This window comes from Hyperolius riggenbachi, chromosome 1 (assembly GCF_040937935.1).
Source record: "Hyperolius riggenbachi isolate aHypRig1 chromosome 1, aHypRig1.pri, whole genome shotgun sequence".
Classification (NCBI taxonomy): Eukaryota; Metazoa; Chordata; class Amphibia; order Anura; family Hyperoliidae; genus Hyperolius; species Hyperolius riggenbachi.
The window spans coordinates 325,536,455-325,560,232 of record NC_090646.1 but is presented as its reverse complement, the minus strand read 5'-3'; the positions used below and the strand labels follow the sequence as shown (position 1 = coordinate 325,560,232).

The window sequence follows — 23,778 nt, the reverse complement described above, 5'->3', positions numbered from 1 at the left end:
GACTCTGGGGCAGGATGACAGCTCTGTCATTGGGCCAATCACTGTACAGTCACTGCACAGTGATTGGCCCAATGACAGAGCCATGGTCCTGCCTCCGAGACCATCACTTCCAGTAAAATAAAAGCATTTTAAAATCACCAGCTCTTCCTCACAGCGCGGGGATGCGCTGAATCGCCTGTCACGACCCCCTCTTCTACTGTGAGAGAGGAGGCAGGGAAACGTGCACAGGCTGCGGGCAGAGCACACAGGATTTATGACAACAGACTAAGTGATCCTCCACAGCCGTCTCAGCTGAAGAGCGTCTGCTGCTTTGCAGGGAGACTGGATCACTATCTCCCCGGCTGGTCACAAGTATCAGAGGGCTGTTTGAAGCAGCCAAGGGCTTCAGGTCACTCACCCCTGTCACGCTACTTGCCTCTGCTTTATGTCTGGTCACGCTTCACTTCCCTTCCGATGTATATACAGAAGCACGTGACATCACTGACGCTGATTCCTAATAGCAGAACAGTGACGCTGCTTCTGTATATACATCGGAGGGCAGGGGAGTGGAGCGTGACCAGACATAAAGCAGAGACGAGCAGTGGGACAGGGGTGAGTGACATGCAGCCCCTCTGATGCTTGTGTCCCTGCCATAGAGAACGAGAGGGTTACGTTATGATCCAGGATCCCTGCAAAGTGACAGACACAATGCAGCTGGGTCAGCTCTGGATCTGCTCTATGCCCACAGCCTTTGAGCAGTGTTAGATTTCCCTGCTTCCTCTCTCAATCTTGCAGGGGAATAGAAATGCCACAGAACTACTGCATGAGCCTGCTGCACATGCTCTATACTTTAAAGGCTCAGATGCAAAGTACAGTAACCTGTACAAACTTAATTTGGGCAGATCTTATCAGACCTCCAAGGCTCCAACTATACATGTATGTCATTAAAGAGAGTCTGAAGCGAGAATAAATCTCGCTTCAGACCTCAGAGTTAGCAGGGGCATGTGTGCCCCTGCTAAACCGCCGCTATCCTGCGGCTTAACGGGGGTCCCTGATCCCCCAAATCCCCTCCGTAATGCGGGGGCAGCGCTTCCTGGTTGGGGCAGGGCTAACCGCCGCAGCCCTGCCCCACGCGCGTCTGTCAGCGCGTATCTCCGCCTCTCCCCCGCCCCTCAGTCTTCCTTCACTGAGAGGGGCGGGGGAGAGGCGGCGATGCGCTGCTGACAGACGCGACTGGAGGCAGGGCTGCAGCCGTTAGCCCTGCCTCCAGGAGCGACCAAGTCTGCGACCAAGTGTCGCAGTGGGGGGTTTGGGGGTCAAGGGACCCCCGTTTAGCGGCGCTGTTGCGGCACACGTGCCCCTGCTAACTATGAGCTCTGAAGCGAGATTTATTCTCGCTTCAGAGTCTCTTTAAAGAGACAGCAGTTGCATTAGAAAAACTGCATTAATTTATTTATTACGACTTCACAAATATGCCTTGAATCAAAAAGGGTTTTTTTGAGTAAAGAAGTATGTTTTTTTTATCTCATCAATGCATCAGTAATTAAAACACATTTTTAAACTTAACCTACAATCATACATGTAAATACTAAAAACCCAGTCAATGAGCTTAGAGATCTGCTGGCCCAACACACACACACACACACACACACACACACACACACACACACACACACACACACACACACACACACACACACACACACACACACACACACACACACACACACACACACACACACACACACACACACACACACACACACACACCCAGCTTGGGGGGAAAAGTTGTACAAGATGCCCCTGTACCATGGACACACCAGGTTCAGGTTTTTTTTTTTTTTTCCTGGTTTTTCTCCTCTAATTCCAGGTGCGTCTTATGGTCCGGAGCGTCTTATAGTCCGAAAAATACGGTAGGCTTGTGACTGTACATGCATTTTTCTCTTCACGTTTCATGAAGTTAAAGTTAGGAACAAACACATTAAAGTGACACCAAGTTACTGAATGACCAATGAGCAAATGACAAATGTTAAATAATCCTGGCATCAACTGCTATTGGTGCCATTTGATGCAAACTTCCGAAGATGCTTCTTGTACGACTGTAGGCTAGATGTCATCTATATAGGAATGTTTGTTGGATTAAATATACTGTATATGCTACTTACACATATGCATCTCTCCCTCCCCCCCCCCCCCCCCCCCCCCATTATCCCAACAGGCTCACTAAATAGCCATAAAACAACTGTGCATAGTAAGCATATACCAATTTTCCGTTACTTACGCCAGTGTTGTGTAGCATGTGTTAAACTAGCAACGCGCACCTTGCTTGGGCAGTACACATGGCAATTTTTTTTTTCTACAACTTTTATTGTTAGACATTTTATTGAGAGGGCATAAACAAGGGCCATACAGAGGACACACAATAATAGCCCAATAGGAAACGGATCCAGTGAAGAGATACAGTACGGCATATTTTAACAAATGTGTCTCTTTAACAAATGCCTCTCTGTACTCCCTAGCACTCAGTACTGATCATTCCATTCTCCTCCACCCCCTGACCCTTAATAGCCCACATTCTATTCTCAGTCCCTTCCCTGCATTCACTCCAGACTCTCAATAAGACCCTTTCTTCCCTAAGTAAGGCCCTCCCTCCACATCTACCCTCCGCAATCCCTCTCCCACCCACCATCAATCGTACCACTTTCTCCACTTCAGAACCTCCCAAGACCCTCAAATAAGCCTCTCAATAAGATAAGTTACACCCTCTACCCACCCCTGCATCCTCAATAGCTTAAAGGAGTTCTGTGGGGGTGTCCTGGGAATAAAAACAGTCACTTACCTGGGGCTTCTACCAGCCCCCTGAAGCAGTAATGTCCCACGCCGTCCTCCTCCGATCTGCCTTTCTCCGCCGCCGGCTTCGGTCTAGCGCGGCATGCTTTCGTTTTCCTGTTCGCTTCCACCCGTGTCATCAGAAGCTTACTGCGCAGTACAAGAAACCTTTGTAATGCGCCAGCGCAGTACGCTTACAATGACTCATACGGGAGCCCGCATTATTCATCTGTCGTCAGACGAATAATTGAACGGGGCCGGCAGCGGAGAACGGCGGATCGGAGGATGACGGCGTGGGACATTACTGCTATAGGGGGCTGATAGAAGCCCCAGGTAAGTGACTGGTTTTATCCCCAGGACACCCCCACAGAACCCCTTTAAGCTATTGAGGATGCAGGGGTGGGTAGAGGGGTGTATCTTTTCTTATTGAGGGGCTTATTTAAGGGTCTTGGAGTGGAGAAAGTGGTACTATTGATGGTGGGTGGGAGGGGGATTGCGGGGGGTAGATGTGGAGGGAGGGCCTTACCAAGGGAAGAAAGGGTCTTATTGAGAGTCTGGAGTGAATGCAGGGAAGGGACGGAGAATAGAATGTGGGCTATTAAAGGGGAACTGAAGAGAGAGGTATATGGAGGCTGTCATGTTTATTTACTTTTAATCAATACCAGTTGCCTGGCAGCCCTGCTGGTCTATTTCTCTGCAGTAGTGTCTGATTAAAACCAGAAACAAGCATGCAGCTAGTCTTGTCAGATCTGACTTATAAGTCTGAAGCACCTGATCTGCTGCATGCTTGTTCAGGGGCTATGGCTAATAGTATTAGAGGCAGAGGATCAGCAGGGCTGCCAGGCAACTGGTATTGTCTAAAAGGAAATAAACATGACAGCCTCCATATACCTCTCTCTTCAGTTCCCCTTTAAGGGTCAGGGGGTGGAGGAGAAGAGGAGGATGGAATGATCAGTACCGAGTACTAGGGAGTACAGAGAGGGCTGAATGATAGATGGCAGTAAGGAGGTGGTGAGAAAGTAAGATACCTTTCAAATCCCCCTCTCTACACACAGGCATATTGTGGCACCATGAGCATGTGCTCAGGGTAAAGAATAAGGCATTCTCTTACCATAAGGCAGGATTCACAATTCTTGTGAAAAGCTGAATGATTTTGCATGTGTTGTTTCACAATTATAATTCACATTTATATGCAAAATTTCTTGTGGATTATTGCGGCTCTGTATATTTAACTAGTAGACCTAAGCTTGTTTAAAAATGGGCTCTAGGCCACTTTAACAACTCCCCTCCCTCAACCACCGCCAACGGCGTCCGCCCAGTGGACGCACACACCAACCGCTCCATGGGCACACACGCCTCTCTGGCCCTGACCTCATCCTGTGGCTGTCTGTGCTGCACATGCGCAGTAGCAAAAAAAAGCACGGACACAGGGACTATTATAAAGGATAAGTGGGTCTGAAGGTGTGTTTAGCTTACAGAGACACCAAACTGAATTATTGCAAATACTTTCGTGTTTAAGAAAGCACATTTTTGTTTTCCATAGCATTTTAGTAAGGGTGCTTTTTGGTCCATTGTAGCTCCTTACACACTGCTAGGAGTTCTGGTTCACCATAAACTTGCTGGGTACTCCGTAATGGCCGATAACGTTTCAGCAGATTATTGTTGTGTGTCCTGCGGCCACCGATCAACATTGCTCGGGCAACGTTAAGGATCTGTCCTGTCTGTTCCTTAACAACCCCTGTGCATTACCAATTGCAATGCTGTTTTCAACCCCCGCTGACCAACTGAAACCGCTTAATCGCCTGCTGATTGTCATCGCTCTGCCAAGTCATGTCCGCATAAGAACAAATTAAATATCTTGCTTCCAAAGACTTCAACTGTGCAAGCACAAAGCGCTCTTACCCACGGGAGCGAGAGGAGAACATGCACAGAAGCTTAGAATTCCAGTTGTGGTCAACAATCTTATGGAGGGGATAGCGGCACCCTGGATGGTAGTTGAACTGCATTGCTGGACCAGATACAATTATAGGTGCTAAAAGAAGCCCCAGGTTAGGTGAAGCTTTACTTCTTTTTCAGCTTGGCTATCTTACTCGCATGTTTTCAGTAAGCAGAGACAAAAGGAAAACTGTGCTACACAGTTCTATCTTGGAGCTATTTTGATATATTACCATTGGTTCAGAGCACTTTTGCATATGTTAAATATAAACTACCAACACTATGGTATATTAACCTTATAACTTGTTTTCAATCCATAGATTTCCATTCAGTATACAATATCAAACATAATCATTGGCAGCTTTAATATTTCAGTATATATTTATCTACTAAAATATATCTCCATTTTGCATGTTCCCTATATGTAACCCTACTGTGCATTTTCTTGTGGCTTCATGGTCCACTGTTTAGTAAGCAGAATAATGTGTGTAAATTCTTATGCACCATGATTTGAGAGTAATGCAATACATTCCATGCAATGCATTATCCTCTACTCATTGTGCATAAGAATTTATGCATATTATTTGGCTTACGACAGTTCACAGAATATACTCCATAGTTATACAGTTTGAAAAGAAGATATTCATCCATGAAGTTAGACCAGAAAAAATGAGGTACATTTCAGTCCAGTACCCTCACTTAGAGTCGGTTCACACTTGTTGTGAAAACGTGTCCATGGCTCCTGTTTTTCGCTTGGAGCCACGGATACCGATGTAAAAATGAATCAGTCTTCACTCAAAAAAACCCCAAGCTTTGGGTTGGGGGGGGGGGGGGGGGGGGGGGGGCTTGAGGGGAGTGTTGTGGGGTGGTTGGGGACGGATGGATTGGGGTGTTTCCGTTTTGAAAACCCGCAGGATTTTCACGGACCGTGATCGCTCCCAGGTACACGGAGGGGTAGTGAAAATCAATAAGAAAATGTAATGTAGGCAGCGAGCAGGGTAGCCTATCTTCCTTACTTCCTCCGCTTGCCGCGTCTCTTCCTGTAATGCCGCCCTCCAAAGGATAGAGGGCAGCATTGCAGGAAGTCGAGCGGTGAGAAGTGGTACGCAAAGAAGGAAGGTAGGCTTCCCCGCTTACTGCCTACATTACAACTGTTGCGTAAATAGCGGTTTCCTGTCCTGGCTGCTTTTCCCTCCAGTTCAGAAACTTACAATGCTTGGCCAATTAACTCCACTAGGAATTGCCTAGTATTTTCAGCTGTGGATGTACGTCAATGTAAAGAAAGCATCTAAGCCCACTTTTAATGCAATAATAGATTTTGCCATAACTTCTTCCTGTAGTAATATAGTTTAAATTTAGCCACTCTTACTATAAAGAATCTATTTCTAAGTTGATACCAAAAACCTTTTTCCTCCATTTGCAGATAATGTGCCTTTGTCCAAGCCTCTTTTAATTGCAAATATAGAATTTGACAGTTACTTCCTGTAGTAAAATGCCACTCTTACTGTAAAGAATACCTTCCTAAATAGATTACAAATATTTTTTTCCTCCATACACAGATCATGGCCCCTTGTCCTTTGTACACTCCTAGGGACAAAAAAACGTATTTAATAAGCTTATGTTTTGCCCTCTGTAGTGTTTCAGCTCCCTCAATTATGTTTTTCTCTCTGGCCACTGGACATGCCTGCTCCAGGCCGCGCACCTCTTATATCATGCTTCCATTGTTGGGAGCATTCTGCACAAGCTCAGTTACAGTCTTAAACAGCATATGCGCAAAACACGCCTGGCTATGAGAGCATGAATAGGGGGTGCATAGCCAGGACTGTGCATGTGCAGTAGTCTGTGACTGAGCAGAGTCGTGGACTTTATGGGCCTGACAGTGGTATAGCGCATGGGAGTGGGAGAACATTCAGGGAGCTGACTGACTACTGGAAGAAGCCCCAAATAAAAAAAATCCGTTTTCTCCCATTTATCTCGGGTACGCTTTTTTAGGTTTATAACTGTGCTTAACCACTTGAGGACCTAGGGCTTTCTACCCCTTAAGGACCGGCCACTTTTTTTCCATTCAGACCACTGCAGCTTTCACGGTTTATTGCTCGCTCATACAACCTACCACCTAAATTAATTTTGGCTCCTTTTCTTGTCACTAATAAAGCTTTCTTTTGGTGCTATTTGATTGCTCCTGCAATTTTTACTTTTTATTATATTCATCAAAAAAGACATGAATTTTGGCAAAAAAATGATTTTTTTTAACTTTCTGTGCTGACATTTTTCAAATAAAGTAAAATTTCTGTATACATGCAGCGCGAAAAATGTGGACAAACATGTTTTTGATTAAAAAAAAACCATTCAGTGTATATTTATTGGTTTGGGTAAAAGTTATAGCGTTTACAAACTATGGTGCAAAAAGAGAATTTTCCCATTTTCAAGCATCTATGACTTTTCTGACCACCTGACATGTTTCATGAGGGGCTAGAATTCCAGGATAGTATAAATACTCCCCAAATGACCCCATTTTGGAAAGAAGACATCCCAAAGTATTCACTGAGAGGCATAGTGAGTTCATAGAAGATATTAATTTTTGTCACAAGTAAGCGGAAAATGACACTTTGTGACCCCCCAAAAAAAAGTTTCCATTTCTTCTAACTTGCGACAAAAAAAAAATGAAATCTGCCACGGACTCACCGTGCCCCTCTCTGAATACCTTGAAGTGTCTACTTTCCAAAATGGGGTCATTTGTGGGGTGTGTTTACTGTCCTCGCATTTTGGGGGGTGCTAATTTGTAAGCACCCCTGTAAAGCCTGAAGGTGCTCATTGGACTTTGGGCCCCTTAGCGCAGTTAGGCTGCAAAAAAGTGCCACACATGTGGTATTGCCGTACTCAGGAGAAGTAGTATAATGTGTTTTGGGGTGTATTTTTACACATACCCATGCTGGGTGGGAGAAATATCTCTGTAAATGACAATTTTTAAATTTTTTTTTTACACACAATTGTCCATTTACAGAGATCTTTCTCCCACTCAGCATGGGTATGTGTACAAATACACCCCAAAACACATTATACTACTTCTCCTGAGTACGGCGATACCACGTGTGGCACTTTTTTGCACCCTAACTGCGCTAAGGGGCCCAAAGTCCAATGAGTACCTTTAGGATTTCACAGGTCATTTTGAGAAATTTCGTTTCAAGACTACTCCTCACGGTTTAGGGCCCCTAAAATGCCAGGACAGTATAGGAACCCCACAAATGACCCCATTTTAGAAAGAAGACACCCCAAGGTATTCCCATAGTAGTACGGGGAGTTCATAGAAGATTTTATTTTTTGTCACAAGTTAGCGGAAAAAAACAATAAAAATCAATTTCCGCTAACTTGTGACAAAAAATAAAATCTTCTATGAACTCACCGTACTACTAACAGAATACCTTGGGGTGTCTTCTTTCTAAAATGGGGTCATTTGTGGGGTTCCTATACTGTCCTGGCATTTTAGGGGCCCTAAACCGTGAGGAGTAGTCTTGAAACTATTTCTCAAAATGACCTGTGAAATCCTAAAGGTACTCATTGGACTTTGGGCCCCTTAGCGCAGTTAGGGTGCAAAAAAGTGCCACACATGTGGTATCGCCGTACTCGGGAGAAGTGGTACAATGTGTTTTGGGGTGTATTTTTACACATACCCATGCTGGGTGGGAGAAATAACTCTGTAAATGGACAATTGTGTGTAAAAAAAAAAAATCAAGATTGTCATTTACAGAGGTATTTCTCCCACCCAGCATGGGTATGTGTAAAAATACACCCCAAAACACATTATACTACTTCTCCTGAGTACGACGGTACCACATGTGACACTTTTTTGCAGCCTAGGTGCGCTAAGGGGCCCAACGTCCTATTTACAGGTCATTTTGAGGCATTTGTTTTCTAGACTACTCCTCGCGGTTTAAGGCCCCTAAAATGCCAGGGCAGTATAGGAACCCCACAAGTGACCCCATTTTAGAAAGAAGACACCCCAAGGTATTCCGTTAGGTGTATGGCGAGTTCATAGAAGATTTTATTTTTTGTCCCAAGTTAGTGAAAAATGACACTTTGTGAAAAAAAACCAATAAAAATCCATTTCCGCTAACTTTTGACAAAAAATAAAATCTTCTTTGAACTCGTCATACACCTAACAGAATACCGTGGGGGGTGTCTTTTTTTCTAAAATGGGGTCACTTGTGGGGTTCCTATACCGCCCTGGCATTTTACGGGCCCAAAACCGTGAGTAGTCTGGAAACCAAATGTCTCAAAATGACTGTTCAGGGGTATAAGCATCTGCAAATTTTGATGACAGGTGGTCTATGAGGGGGCGAATTTTGTGGAACCGGTCATAAGCAGGGTGGCCTTTTAGATGACAGGTTGTATTGGGCCTGATCTGATGGATAGGAGTGCTAGGGGGGGTGACAGGAGGTGATTGATGGGTGTCTCAGGGGGTGGTTAGAGGGGAAAATAGATGCAATCAATGCACTGGGGAGGTGATCGGAAGGGGGTCTGAGGGGGATCTGAGGGTTTGGCCGAGTAATCAGGAGCCCACACGGGGCAAATTAGGGCCTGATCTGATGGGTAGGTGTGCTAGGGGGTGACAGGAGGTGATTGATGGGTGTCTCAAGGTGTGATTAGAGGGGGGAATAGATGCAAGCAATGCACTGGTGAGGTGATCAGGGCTGGGGTCTGAGGGCATTCTGAGGGTGTGGGCGGGTGATTGAGTGCCCTAGGGGCAGATAGGGGTCTAATCTGATAGGTAGCAGTGACAGGGGGTGATTGATGGGTAATTAGTGGGTGTTTAGGGTAGAGAACAGATGTAAACACTGCACTTGGGAGGTGATCGGACGTCGGATCTGCGGGCGATCTATTGGTGTGGGTGGGTGATCAGATTGCCCGCAAGGGGCAGGTTAGGGGCTGATTGATGGGTGGCAGTGACAGCGGGTGATTGATGGGTGGCAGTGACAGGGGGTGATTGATGGGTGGCAGTGACAGGGGGTGATTGATGGGTGATTGACAGGTAATCAGTGGGTTATTACAGGGGAGAACAGATGTAAATATTGCACTGGCGAATTGATAAGGGGGAGTCTGAGGGCAATCTGAGCGTGTGGGCGGGTGATTGGGTGCCCGCAAGGGGCAGATTAGGGTCTGATCTGATGGGTAACAGTGACAGGTGGTGATAGGGGGTGATTGATGGGTGATTGATGGGTATGTAGTGGGTGTTTAGAGGAGAGAATAGATGTAAACACTGCGCTTGGGTGGTGATCTGATGTCGGATCTGCGGGCGATCTATTGGTGTGGGTGGGTGATCAGTTTGCCCGCAAGGGGCAGGTTAGGGGCTGATTGATGGGTGGCAGTGACAGGGGGTGATTGATGGGTGATCAGTGGGTTATTACAGGGAAGGACAGATGTAAATAATGCCCTGGCGAATTGATAAGGAGGAGTCTGAGGGCAATCTGAGCGTGTAGGCGGGTGATTGGGTGCCTGCAAGGGGCAGATTAGGGTCTGATCTGATGGGTAACAGTGACAGGTGGTGATAGGGGGTGATTGATGGGTAATTAGTGGGTGTTTAGAGGAGAGAATAGATGTAAACACTGCGCTTGGGTGGTGATCTGATGTCGGATCTGCGGGCGATCTATTGGTGTGGGTGGGTGATCAGATTGCCCGCAAGGGGCAGGTTAGGGGCTGATTGATGGGTGGCAGTGACAGAGGGTGATTGATGGGTGATAGGTGATTGACAGGTGATCAGTGGGTTATTACAGGGAAGAACAGATGTAATTAATGCACTGGTGAATTGATAAGGGGGGGTCAGAGGGCAATCTGAGCGTGTGAGCGGGTGATTGGGTGCCCGCAAGGGGCAGATTAGGGTCTGATCTGATAGGTAAAAGCGACAGGTGGTGATAGGGGGTGATTGATGGGTAATTAGTGGGTGTTTAGCGGAGAGAATAGATGTAAACAATGGATTTGGGAGGTGATCTGATGTCGGATCTGCGGGCGATCTATTGGTGTGTGTGTGGGGGGGGTGATCAGATTGCCCGCAAGGGGCAGGTTAGGGTCTGATTGATGGGTGGCAGTGACAGGGGGTGATTGACGGGTGATTGACAGGTGATCAGGGGGGGATAGATGCATACAGTACATGGTGGGGGGGGGGGGGGGGGTCTGGGGAGAATCTGAGGGGCGGGGGGGGATCAGGGGGGGCAGGGGGGGGATAAAAAAAAAATAGCGTTGACAGATAGTGACAGGGAGTGATTGATGGGTGATTAGGGGGGTGATTGGGTGCAAACAGGGGTCTGGGGGGTGGGCAGGGGGGGTCTGATGGGTGCTGTGGGCGATCTGGGGCAGGGGGGGAGGGAATCAGTGTGCTTGGTGCAGACTAGGGTGGCTGCAGCCTGCCCTGGTGGTCCCTCGGACACTGGGACCACCAGGGCAGGAGGCAGCCTGTATAATACACTTTGTAAACATTACAAAGTGTATTATACACTTTGTATGCGGCGATCGTCGGGTTAACATCCCGCCGGCGCTTCCGTATGGCCGGCGGGATGTTGCGGCGGGTGAGCGGCGCCAGGCGGAGGATCGCTCCGCCCATGCCCCTACAAGGACCGCCGCCATTTGTCTATACGGCGGTCCTTGCGGGGGTGCACTTCCCGGCCGCCAATTGTATATACGGCGGTCGGGAAGTGGTTAATATTGTGTCATCTGCAAAGGTGGCAAAATTGCCCTATTTGCTGCAGTACAAAAATGGGGAGGAAAAAAGTACGGCAAAGGCAGGGAATCCCCAACTTATGAACGCCTGCCTATACGAATTGCCGACCCTCCGCCATTGGGGATTCCTTGCCTGTGTGCCTGGCTTCTCCTGCGTGCCTCTCCTCCCGCTCCCTTGTGTCTAAATAGCCTAAGTATATAATTATATAGTGCTGTCCATAATTATTCATATCCCTGGTAAATTTTGTTTTAGTCACTTTAATTCAACCATCAAGTAATTTTTTGATGAGAAATGGCATACCGTATTTTTCAGACTATAAGACACACTTTTTCTTCCCCAAAAGTAGGGGGGAAAAGTTACTGCGTCTTTTATAGTCCAAAAGTAATCTACCTTGGTGCTTGTTTCCCAGAGGGTGGCAGCAGCGCAATCCACAATGGCTTCAATTCATCAAAGGGTGTTCGATAACAAAATCCCAGTCCTTAAAATACCGCATTCGGTATTTTACACTTCACTGTGCTAATTCATCAATATTTTCCCATGTGTGGTAGAGGTTCGTTAAGTTACCGAAGTAGGCTGTTAGATAATGGCAGAGTGGTGCAGAGCAGCTTGGAATGTCTCTGTGTTGTTACAAGCTGATAACAATAGAAGGCATCCAGACATCCCTTTACATGTAAACGTGTTATATTTACTGTTACTTATACTGCCTCTGCTGCTCTGAATCTGTCCATCAGTGTTTCTTAACATTCTACTTCTTTGCCACAACGTAGATAAACTTCCTGGAGACTTTACAAATGCCATGCTTGGTGATTTCACCACATGCATCTTTGTATATTCAAACAGGGACTCAAAGGGTTAAACCACCGAAGGACATCTGGGGATATCTTTTGTCCCGTTATCTCTGCTCACTGCCTGGGAGGTCTGGAAGCTTGTGTGGAGAAGCCTGTGTGACCTATCAGCAGCACTTGCAGGAGAACAGGGGCTGTTTCTATTGGCTGCCTGCTCCTGTTAATCATGAAAACATTCACACAGAAGGCTTTCGAAGCCTGTAACGACAGGGGAGAGCTTGAGATAAACACCGAATGTGTTATCGAATGTGGGAACCTTGATGAATTAACATTTACTGACATTTGCTGACATGTGTTGAGCACAAGTCGGTAATTTATCTCATTGCTCTGTGATTTCAGCTTCTCATTCGGTAACAGCTTTGATGAATTAACATTTTCTTAAGTGCCCTGTTAACTCAGCTGTTTTCAGCATTACCGAATGCGGTAATGCTTGATGAATTGAAGCCAATGTCTCTAAGCGGCATAGGAGAAGCCGCTGTTCTAATCCACTATGCTTGTTCTTTGATCTTTATCTCCCCTAGCGTGCCCCAGCAGCACGATCCACAATGACTCTAAGCGGCATAGGAGAAGCCGCTGTTATCATCCACACTGCTCCTTCTTTGATTGTTTCTAGCCCAACGTCAGCGCAGTCAACCCCGCAGCAGCGCGATCACAGCTGAAAAAGTATCGGACCATCTTCAGCCGCTGTAGCGGCAGTCCTCGGAGGCTTACGTACTGCTTTGCTTACTTGCGTCATCGGAGGCTTACGTACTGCCTTGTTTACTTGCGTCATCACATGACCCCTAGTTTTTGCCCTTTAAATCTAGGTGCATCTTATAGGCCAGAGCGTCTTATAGTCTGAAAAATACAGTTGGTGTCTCCCAAAAGATAGTAAAACGTAAAGTAAAACAATGTACAAGAGGCATTATTGTGGGGAGGGAGAAAAACAAAACATTTCTCAACTTTTGTTTACATTTGAGCAAAAAGTGTTCAGTCCAAGATTATTCAAACCCTTCACAAACTGTCAGTCTGTGGGAAAATCTAAAGTTATATACCATTCCAAATAGTCAAAGCTGCTCTAAAGCACCCTAATTACCCTGATTAATTGGGCACAGCTGTTTTAATTAACCCAACAGGTGAAAAACAGCAGCTCTCTGCAGTTGTTTTGTGGACAGTCATGGCTATGACAAAGGAGCTCAGTGAGGACTTGTGGCTGCTCACAAGTCAGGAAAGTGCTACACAGCCATTTCTAAATGTTTTCAAGCTACAGTCCAAAGTAGTATTAAAAATTACAAGATCTTTCGTGGAAAGGTGACACCTGTGCTGCCCCGGATGATAGTGAGAGAGGTGAAAAAGAATCCAAGGATCACTACCAAGGCCATCCTGGTGAATCTGGGCTCTGCTGATGGCAATGTCTCAAGGCAGATAATCCAACAGAAACTGCACACTGCTTGGTTCCACGGATGCAGACCAAGGAGGATGCCACTTCTCCGGTTAGAGACTCTGAAGTCTCTTTTTATCCCTGCTTTTTTGTCTTATATTCCTCTTCAGCATTAATGCCCCCGTGAAATCGTCGCATCCCTGCGGCAGATGGGTGATTTATTAGTGAGAAAGCGACCTGCAAAGTTCTACGACTTTGCAGGTCGCAGATCATGCTGCCCTGACACGCAGAGCTTCTATTCCTGAAGAGGCTGAGCTTTGAGCTGTAGCTCAGCTTCTCTGCAATCAATCTCTGCCTCCTCCCCACCCCTCTCAGTGAAAAAAGACTGAGAGGGGTTGGGAGAGGCGGTGATCTGCAGAGATTGATTGCAGAGGAGGCAGAGCTACAGCTGAAAGCTCTGCCTCATTGAGGAAGTGAAGCCTTGCGAGCCACGGAGCTCTGCAGGGCTAATCCTCTGCCATAAATCACCCATCTGCTGCGGGGATGTGGCGATTTCACTGAGGCATTCCTGCTGAAAAGGATTATATGACAAAAGCAAGAAAAAAAGAGACTTCAGAGTCTCTTTAAGGCACACAAAAGCTTGTTTGGCCTTTGCAAATGCTCATCTGGACAAAGAGGACATCTGGTATTCTGTGTTGTGGTCAGATGAAACAAAAATTTAATTGTTTGGTCACAATGAGGTTTCCTTTATTTGGTGTAAAAAAGGAGCAGCCTTCAACCCAAAGAACACCATCTCCACTGTCAAACATGGTGGTGGGAAAATGGACCAGGGAACGTAATCACTGTAAACGGCACCATGAAAAAAGAGCAATACATGAGGATTCTCAATGACATCAGGCAGTCTGCAGAGAAACGTGGCCTTGGGCACCAGTGGACATATCAGCATGACAATGACCCAAAACACAGCAAAAGTGGTGAAGAAAGGGTTAGCATATAACAACATTAACGTTGTGGAGTGGCCCAGCCATAGTCCTGACTTAAAATGCAATTGAGAATCTGTGGAGGGAGCTAAAGATCAGGGTGATGGCAAGAAGACCCTCCAACCTGAAAGATTTGGAGGTCATTGCTAAAGATGAATGGGCAAAAATACCAGTGGAGACATGCAAACAGCTGCTCTGTAATTATAGAAAGTGTTTGATTGTTGTAATAGCCAATAAAGGTTTTTCTATTGATTATTGAGAATGGTATGAATAATTTTGGACTGCACACTTTTTGCTGAAATGCAAATCAAAGCTGAGGTTTTTTTTTAAATTCTTTTTTTTTTACACAATAATGCCGCTTCTACGTCATCTTATTATCTTTTGGGAAACATCTATGTCATTTACCATAAAAATAAAGATGACTTTCTGGTTGCATAAAAGTAACTTTAGGTGAAAATTTGCTAGATGTATAAATAATTTTGGGCAGAGAGATATTCTGGGGATTTTAACTCATCGGTACAGTAGGTCAGCAGCATCAAGGGTCACAACATACCAGTGCGTCTTCTTAGGGTAAAAAATAAAACAATACAGCTTTATTGTCCGTCACAACAATGTCAAGAAACTGCAACAAAAATAAACCTCTTGGCATTTAGTGATCACGCTGTAGGCACAGCACAAAATATACAACCGTCTGCAGCCACACTGGTTCGTGAGTGACAAATATACAACCGTCTGCAGCCACACTGGTTCGTGAGTGACACCCTGCCACGGGTCTAATGGCAGTCCTGGCCCACTCACCTTTTCTAGGCTTCTCCCAAGTTTACCAGCACTGGAGTCTAACTCCCTCCAGCACTTCTGCACCAGTAGCTTTCCTGCTGCTACAGGCCTGGCAGCCCTCTCAGCTGTACAGCCTTTTCAGAGCCGTTTTGCTCCACATACAGCCCACTGCATACTGGGTGATGCAGCTTTTTGATACAAATAACACAGGTAAGTTCATTAACACTCTCTCTGCCAGACTAAGGCCTAGACCTGGCGTGTAAGGCCCACCCTTCTATTACACGCCAGTCCTGGATCCAATACTAATCTACAGGATAGAGTTGTTGTAAACATGCAACAACTAACAATATCCAGGACCCTTTCCTTCAAATCCAGACCATAAATGAGCAGACAACTGCTCTGATCATCACATATCTCCCACCCCCGCCCTCAGATCAACGCCCGAGCGGTGATCTTTGGTGGGACAAGGCACTTTGTTTCATTCATAAAGGTAAATAAAATCAGTGTGGGAAAACACCGCATTCGGTAGTTTAGACTTCAGTATGCTCATTCAGAAAAATGTTTACAGTTGTGCTAGCACTGCAGTGATTTCCCAAACTAGGCTGGCGTAACAGGAGAAGCTTCCTGAGTCCCTCCGTGCGCTGCTCTCACTGTTGCTGCCTGGGAGATCTGTCCATTAACTTAAATGTAATTCGCATGCTTATCGCTACTTCCAAGGGAGCGGTATTCCCCGTCCTCATACCACTTGCTCTAATCTTTATGAATTGACATTAGGAACATTTGTTAACATAATCACCACACAAGGCGGTAATTTATCGCTCTGCTCGGGAATGTCAACTTTTGTTGCGGAAACAGCCTTTATGAATAGACATTTTGCTATGTGCTTGGTAAAGTCAGCTGTTTTCAGCATTTCCGCATTATGAATAAATGGCCTTTGTGGCAAAGTCCTCCTTCTACAGCTGAACAATTACCTTTCTCCACCAGCTGTCTAAACAGGATTTCTTCCCAACAGCCACTTGCTAATAATGTTCTTTCTGCATAATTTGCATGCAAATTGGCACCACTGGAGAAATTCCATTTCTTTTCTCCCTTGGCATCAGTTTTCTCTACTCCTGACTGTTGGGGTGCTGCTCTCTTTTCCAGTAAGGGCTTACTATCAGCACTTGCTGGAACCACCCCCTTTCTAACTGTACCAACCCGTGACAATCCCTCTAGCTGGTTTGACATCACCACACAGGGTGCAGCGTCACCCTCACTTGGCACAGATTTATATTCACATTCCTCATTATCACTGACTGTCTTGGAACCTGAATTGTACATACCGGTTGCATCACAAATTTTACATTCTTCATTTATTTTTTTCTCAAACAAATTTCTCCTATCTGCATTTCATACACTGCCCTGGAATCTGCATGATACATTTCAAATGCATTTGAACATTAATTGATTTCCAATTGGTTTTCAACCTCAGCCCTGAAACATGAATTAACCATATCACTGAATACATTTTCTAGTGCATCACATTGATCAACATGGGCAAAACCTTCATACCCATTTTCAATACCAATATTTCCAACTGATTGAGCATCATCATCATTTGCATAATTTTCATGATTTGCATTATTTGACTGAGAACGCAGATGAAAACTCTCATCTACCGAATCCAATAATGCCACCAGTACAGTTTTTTTAGTTACAGTTCCCACCTGCTGAATTCACCACACTAATTGGGACAGTATCAGAATTTTTGTGATCGGTATCCATCATATACACAGTACACATAATTACTCCCAGGGCAAACATCTCAACTTGTACACCTTCTGACCTGGCCATTAACCCTCCTGGTGGTTTATTAAAATCCGCCAGGGGGCAGCACAGCCGTTTTTTTTTTTTAATATTTTTTTTTTGTATCATGTAGCGAGACAAGGTTTCGCTACATGATAGCCGCTGCTCAGCGGCATCCCCCCAGCTGGAGGCGATCGGAGATCAGGAGATCTCATTCAAAGAACGGGATCTCCTGGAGGGCTTCCCCCGTCGCCATGGCGATGGGCGGGATGACGTCACCGACCTCGACGTCAAAGGGGACTCCGATCCACCCCTCAGCGCTGCCTGGCACTAATTGGCCAGGCAGCGCACGGGGGGGGGGGGGGGGGAGGGAGGCAACGATCGGATTGCACACGCAGCTAGCAAAGTGCTAGCTGCGTGTAGCAAAAAAAAAAAATTATGCAAATCGGCCCAGCGGGGCCTGAGCGGTGCCTTCCGGTGGGATAGGGCTTACCGCCAGGAAGATTAAAGCACAGTTCCCCAACCCTGTCCTCAAGGCCCACCAACAGTACATGTTTTGCAGAAAACCACAAACATGCACAGGTGAGGTAATTAGTGTCTTAGCAGAGCCGATTACCTTCCTCTGTGGATTTCCACAAAACATGCACTGTTGATGGGCCTTGAGGACAGGATGGGGACTACTGCAACCTCAGTATTCACAGTGGGACGTTCCACGTTACAGCAGCCAGTAACGCAGCCTAACTCACAGCACTGCAAAATCAATTGTGCGGTTCACAGTGCCCACGTTGCGTTATATAGTAACGCAGCACGTTTAAACAAAGTGCTGCATGCTGTACGTTATACTGGGCTAAGCAGCATTAGACTGCTTGCACATGCTCAGTAATGTTGGAGGAGGAGGTCTCCCCTCCTCCTCCGCAACCAGCCACATGGCTAATTAATATTCACTGCACTGCAGAGACTAGTGGTAGGACTGTAGTGTTGTCCGGATCATGAACGAATCGTTCATTTGATCCGGATCTTTTTTGTGAGTCGAATCATCCGGATCATCACAATGAAAGATTCGGTTCACAGTGGATGTCTGGAAGAAACGGGAACATACAGACTGTACAGTGCAGGGAAAATCCTGTCTTGCTAGTCATTTCACCCAGTCTGCTTCCCTAGTAAAATGATTCAAATGATTTGGTTCAAAGATCCGGATCTTTTCAATGATCCGATTCAAATGATCCGAATCCTTAAAAAGATCCGGACTTCCTATCACTAACTTGGAGCTGCTGCTTTGAGAGCTGCACAACTTCAACACCACCATATGTTGCGTTAGGGGCACGTTATGCGACCATAACGTCCCCTAAAACGCAACGTCTTGGTGTGTAAGTAGCCTAAAGGGACAGCATCCAATTTTTCGGCCTCTTTTGCATTCGGTTTTCCTGCAAAACTATTCTCAGGACACTCACCATTTTCTTCTGATTTTATACTGGTGTTAGTGGTGTTAATGGGAACTTTTAACACCACCTGTGCTGCCTCTTGGTGACTGCTATCTACTATTTCGCATATTTTTGCTTTATGGCTGACATTTACCTCAGAACTTTGGTTGCAAATGATATCAGGAAAAATAGTGATATCAGATGAACACTTTTCTTGACTAAATGACAGTTTACTGTTGTGAATTCAGTACATTCAAAACAAGCTGCGGATAAGTTTTCACACTGGACTTCAATTAGATTTGCATTGTGGTTGCACACGCTGTTGTTGGAAAGGATAGGGTTAACTTGTGGAAGTCCCTGTTCCTGGCTGTCTGATGCTATCTCTCTATCAGAAGAACCTTCCACAGCAGTTACAGGAATATCAGTGGAAAAACACAATTCCTGACAGACAGTAGTGGAATGGTTCACACCAGTACCTAATTCCCTCAGACATTCAGCAATTGAACTTTCCCTGTCATGTTTGTCCATTGCTTCTCTGACTGAGACCTAAATCAGATAGCACCTCTTTACCTGTGGTTACACTCTCTACCACCAGGGGGCTTTCACTACACACTGCAGACAAATTGAATAGATTGTGAAGCGTTTTACCTTCTGTCATGTCAGTTTTCAAACCATCAGCAACCATTGTTTTTGCTTCCTGCGATGTTGCAACAGTGTTACTCAGAACATTTTCTTGCATAAACATGGCGGCATACTCATGGGTTAGGCTCCGCCCCTCTGACCCCATAGGACAGATCTCTCTATAAGTCAAGTGAACCCCCACCCCCCTCCACCATTCTTTTTTTATGTCCTCGATGGACAGGTTCTCTATTGGGTTTTTTTTCTTTTTCATGTTTTGGAGATCCCTTACCTTTTTTCTTATCCATGAGGGTCTCTTATCTATTTTTGAAAGCGGGTTCAGCCTCTCCCGCTTTTACTGGCATTCAGGTCTCTTAAAGAGGGATATTTCTCTCGATACTGCTACCCCTGGGCTGTGCACACTTCTATCAGGTTTTTTTTTTTTCCCCTCTTCCAAGTTGAAGTCTTGTGATGCATGAGACTTGGAGGGCACACTTCTCATTGGCCGGCAGAGCCTTCCATCTGGCTTTACATTTCGTGAGACTTGCAGCAAGATCTCTGGCTCAGGGATTGGCTGTCTAGCCTGCAGCAGGGATATTTACCCGGAAGTTCTCTCTCTCCTTGCCCAGTAAACACAGAGACACGGAGAGGCATCGTGGGTGGTCAGTGTTCACTGGCTGGTACCAATCTCCTTACTGTGTTTTTTGCCTTGGCTGCAGCAGCGTTTCTCCTGGATGCCGAAAGGTACTTTATTGGTCTCCTACTTCTCATCTGACACAGGTAGGACGCTGGTTTCTTTTTGTATATCAAGAATGCATAGAAGACAGCAAAGGTTTTTAGCAGTCACTTATCAGACTAAATGTTTGTTTAAGGTGATATGATGGATGATTCTGCACCAGGAACTTCTGCTGGGGTATCCAGGTAACAGGATACTAAATGTATCCCTGTCACTGGTTTATGCACAGGGTGTTTTTTTTTTTTTCCTATTTTGCACCTGGTTGCTTGGGCAGTATCAAAAAAAGTGCTTGCTCTCTCTCCTTGTATTGTTGCGGATTTTTTGGTGAAAACACTATATTTTCATTTTCCTTTTGTGTTTTCACAGTCTGTATGAGGGAGAAGGACTTATGGTCACTAAAAGCATCCAGTCCTTACCTAAGAGAAATTTACTTCGTTCTCAAACTGGAGATGATTGAGGGTTTTTTTCAATCAAAGAAGTCGAATCCTTCTACAAGAAATTCTCCTTATGGGGACTATTATCGGGGGAGAAGTTCATCTAGAAATCACTCTTATAGGAGAAATTCTCCAGGGAGGCGTTCGCCAGAACAACGTGCTGGAACAAGCCGTTATGTTTCATATAGAGAAAGATTTCCTACCTAGGAGACAAAGGAATTACGATTATGACTATAGGCGTTCTCCAAGACGCTCTGAATCAAACAATAGATATGACTCTGATCGTTTTTCTCCCATGAGAAATTATTATGAAAATCATTCACCTAGAAGATATGATCGATCTGGATCTCGTTCTTCTGAGTCAGTGGAATTCTCTTGACATAAAAGACCGGAACCAAATTTATGTTGGTCCTGCGCACAACCTGCTTTACCAAATAAAGTTTGTGAATCATGTTTCACGGAGCTGGCTAGGGACAAGGAAGGGACAGATAATGAACAAGTGTTATATACAGCATGCGGTGCAAGACACCTTTCAAAAGATGTCAGCTACACAGCCGATTACTCCCACGTCAGCAGCGGTTCACAGGGAGGAATCCAATTCTCATGCGGATTTACCGCCTGTAGGATTTGATTTTTCTTTTTTTGTCAGCAATTAAATCTGCAATCGAATGGCAGGAAGAAGATGAAATACAGCATAAATATTATCCGCACTTACAGAGCTAACCACAATCGTTTCCCTTTATGAAAGTAATAAAGGATCTCATCCTTAAAGAATGGTCTAAACCGCATCAAAAGCCTTCATTATCCAACAGATTTTCTAAGCTTTGTCCGTTAAAAGTTGATGAAGCAAAATTGATTGACTGTGCCCCTGTCGTGCATAATGAGGCTTGCTAAACATGTAACATTGCCTATGGATGATGCTGTACTTTTCAAGGATCCGTTAGATAGAAAAATAGACACGGACATTAAAAAAAGCCTTTTTGGCGTCCGGAGCAGCCTGCAGACCAGCCATTGCTTAACTTCCTTAGCTAAGGCAATAAGGGTATGGGTTGATAATGATGGAACTGCATTGAACTCAGATATGGACAAACAGGAAATAATTACCGGTAAGCTCCTTGATTAAATAAAACTTGCGGGAGATTTTGTTGGTGAGGCTGCCATAGACACAATCAGGTCATCAGCTAGATCAATGTTGCATAGTGTAACGGCGAAACGTGCACTCTGGTTGAAGTCATGGTCGGCAGACCGGGCGTCAAGAAATAATTGGTGCAAAATCCCATTTAATGGAACACACCTCTTTGGCCCTGCTATGGACAGCGCAATCTCCATGGTAACAGGTGGAAAAAACAGGTCTTATTCCGCAGGGTAGGAAACCAAGAAATTATAGACAACAAGGTTCAAGAAAGTTTTCTTCAAACGGATTCCAGCAGACAAGATCATACAAACCTGGGGAACAGTTTGGTAGAAACTGGAGGGGAACCCAGTCTTCTTTTCTCAAAAACAGGAATAAGCCAGCTTCTTCTTCCCAACAGACCAAAAAGTCCTTTTGAAGGTGCGCCCACTCAAGACGCTCCAGTGGGGGCAAGGCTTCGTCTCTACTGGAGGTCTTGGGTGGAAAATATAGAAGATCCATGGGTTCTGAAGACACTAAAAAGAGGTCATATGTGGAAGTTCAAGAAAACACCTCCAGTAAGTCGTTTTATGCAGACAAGAATGCCAGAAAACAAACAAAAATATCAAGCGTTGTTGGATTATGTTCTCTCTTTAAAGAGAATGAAGGCAGTAATAGAAGTACCAGAAAAGGATCGCTTCAGGGGAATCTATAACCGCTCTTCTTAGTTCCAAAGGCGACAGGAAATTGGAGGCCGGTACTGGACTTGAAATTTCTAAATCCTCACATAAAGGTGGGCCGGGTTCAGAATGGAGTCTTTACAGTCAATAATTCCCATGATTCAAGTAAACTAATGGATGACCTCTATCGACCTGGCAGATGCATATCTGCATGTCCCCATCAACACAAATTTTCAAAGATTTCGTCGGTTTGCGATACTAGGAAAACACTATAAATTCCAAGCACTTCCGTTCGGTATATCAACGGCTCCGAGAACCTTCACCAAGATCCTCCTACTAGTAATAGCACTGCTCAGAACAAAAGGCTTACGAACATTTCACTATCTAGACCAGAGGTCCCCAAACTTTTTAGGTCAAGAGTCGGGTCAACATACTTCAGACTGCCGGAACATACATAAAATGATGTTGAAAAACATTACATTGAATCTAGGTATTGACTTGAACCAATCATGCTTGGAGGAGAACTCCCAGCAGCAGCCATTCAGTCATGCAGCGTTCAAAGAACGTCTCTGTGCACCAGACAGTGAAGCATACCCAGGTGACAACCTGCCTTCCAGTTGGACAGCAGTGTTACCTGATGCAGAATTGGATTGGAAGCCAGTGAATTACTACTACAATATGTGGATGGGTGATGCCAGCACTGCTATTCTATAGCCGGGCCGCTGATTTTTACAGGTAAAGTGAACCGCATCTATAGGTTATACATTTTGTGTTTGGGGGGCCAGTGAAAAAGCCTCAGGGGGACGCATTCGGCCCGTGGGCTTTAGTTTGAGGACCACTGATCTAGACAATATACTACTACTGCATCAGGACAAAGAAATTCTACTAGAACACCAGCAGATGTTGTTGAGTACTCTAACAGATTTGGGCTGGCTATTAAATCTAAAAAAAGAGTCCACTGATTCCAACGCAAGACATGTTTCTTGGTGCCAGATTCCGAACTACGGAAAACAAAGTTGTTTTACCGGATCAGAAAATGTGTGCAATTCAGCACAAGCTCAATCAAGTACTTCGATCTCAACGGTTATCCGCAAAACACTGCATGAGCCTGTTAGGCACTTTATCATCAACAATCCCAATGGTAAAGTGGGCCCACTGGCACCTTAGGAAACTACAAATCTTTTTTCTAAGAAAATGGAAGAACTTTAAATCAAATGTTAACTCTTCCAACACAAGTGAAGTTCTCCTTGAGGTGGTGGACCTGCAGGAAGCATCTTCTAGATTGTCATTGGATCCAGCCCTTGGCTCCAGTTCTAGTTACCTTGGATGCGAGCATGTCGGGTTGGGGGGCTCACTGCAACAACATTTTCATGCAGGGGAGATGGTTTCCCCAACAGGATTATGTTCCATCCAATATTCTGGAGTTGAGGGCTGCTTTCATGGCATTGAAAGCGTTCCACTTCCTGATACACAAGAAAAATGTTCTCCTATGAATCGACAATATCACGGCAGAGACGTATATAAGGCGGCAAGGGGGAACACGGAGTTTGGCCCTCCTACAGGAGACACATCAAAT

At 45.3% G+C, this 23,778-nt stretch overlaps 1 long non-coding RNA gene across 2 annotated transcripts in view; it reads right to left on the bottom strand.

The window, feature by feature from the left end:
* The window catches only part of LOC137509945 (uncharacterized), a 52,822-nt gene that overhangs the window by 9,224 nt on the left and 19,820 nt on the right, over positions 1–23,778 (bottom strand). The gene's annotated exons all lie outside the window — the stretch shown is intronic.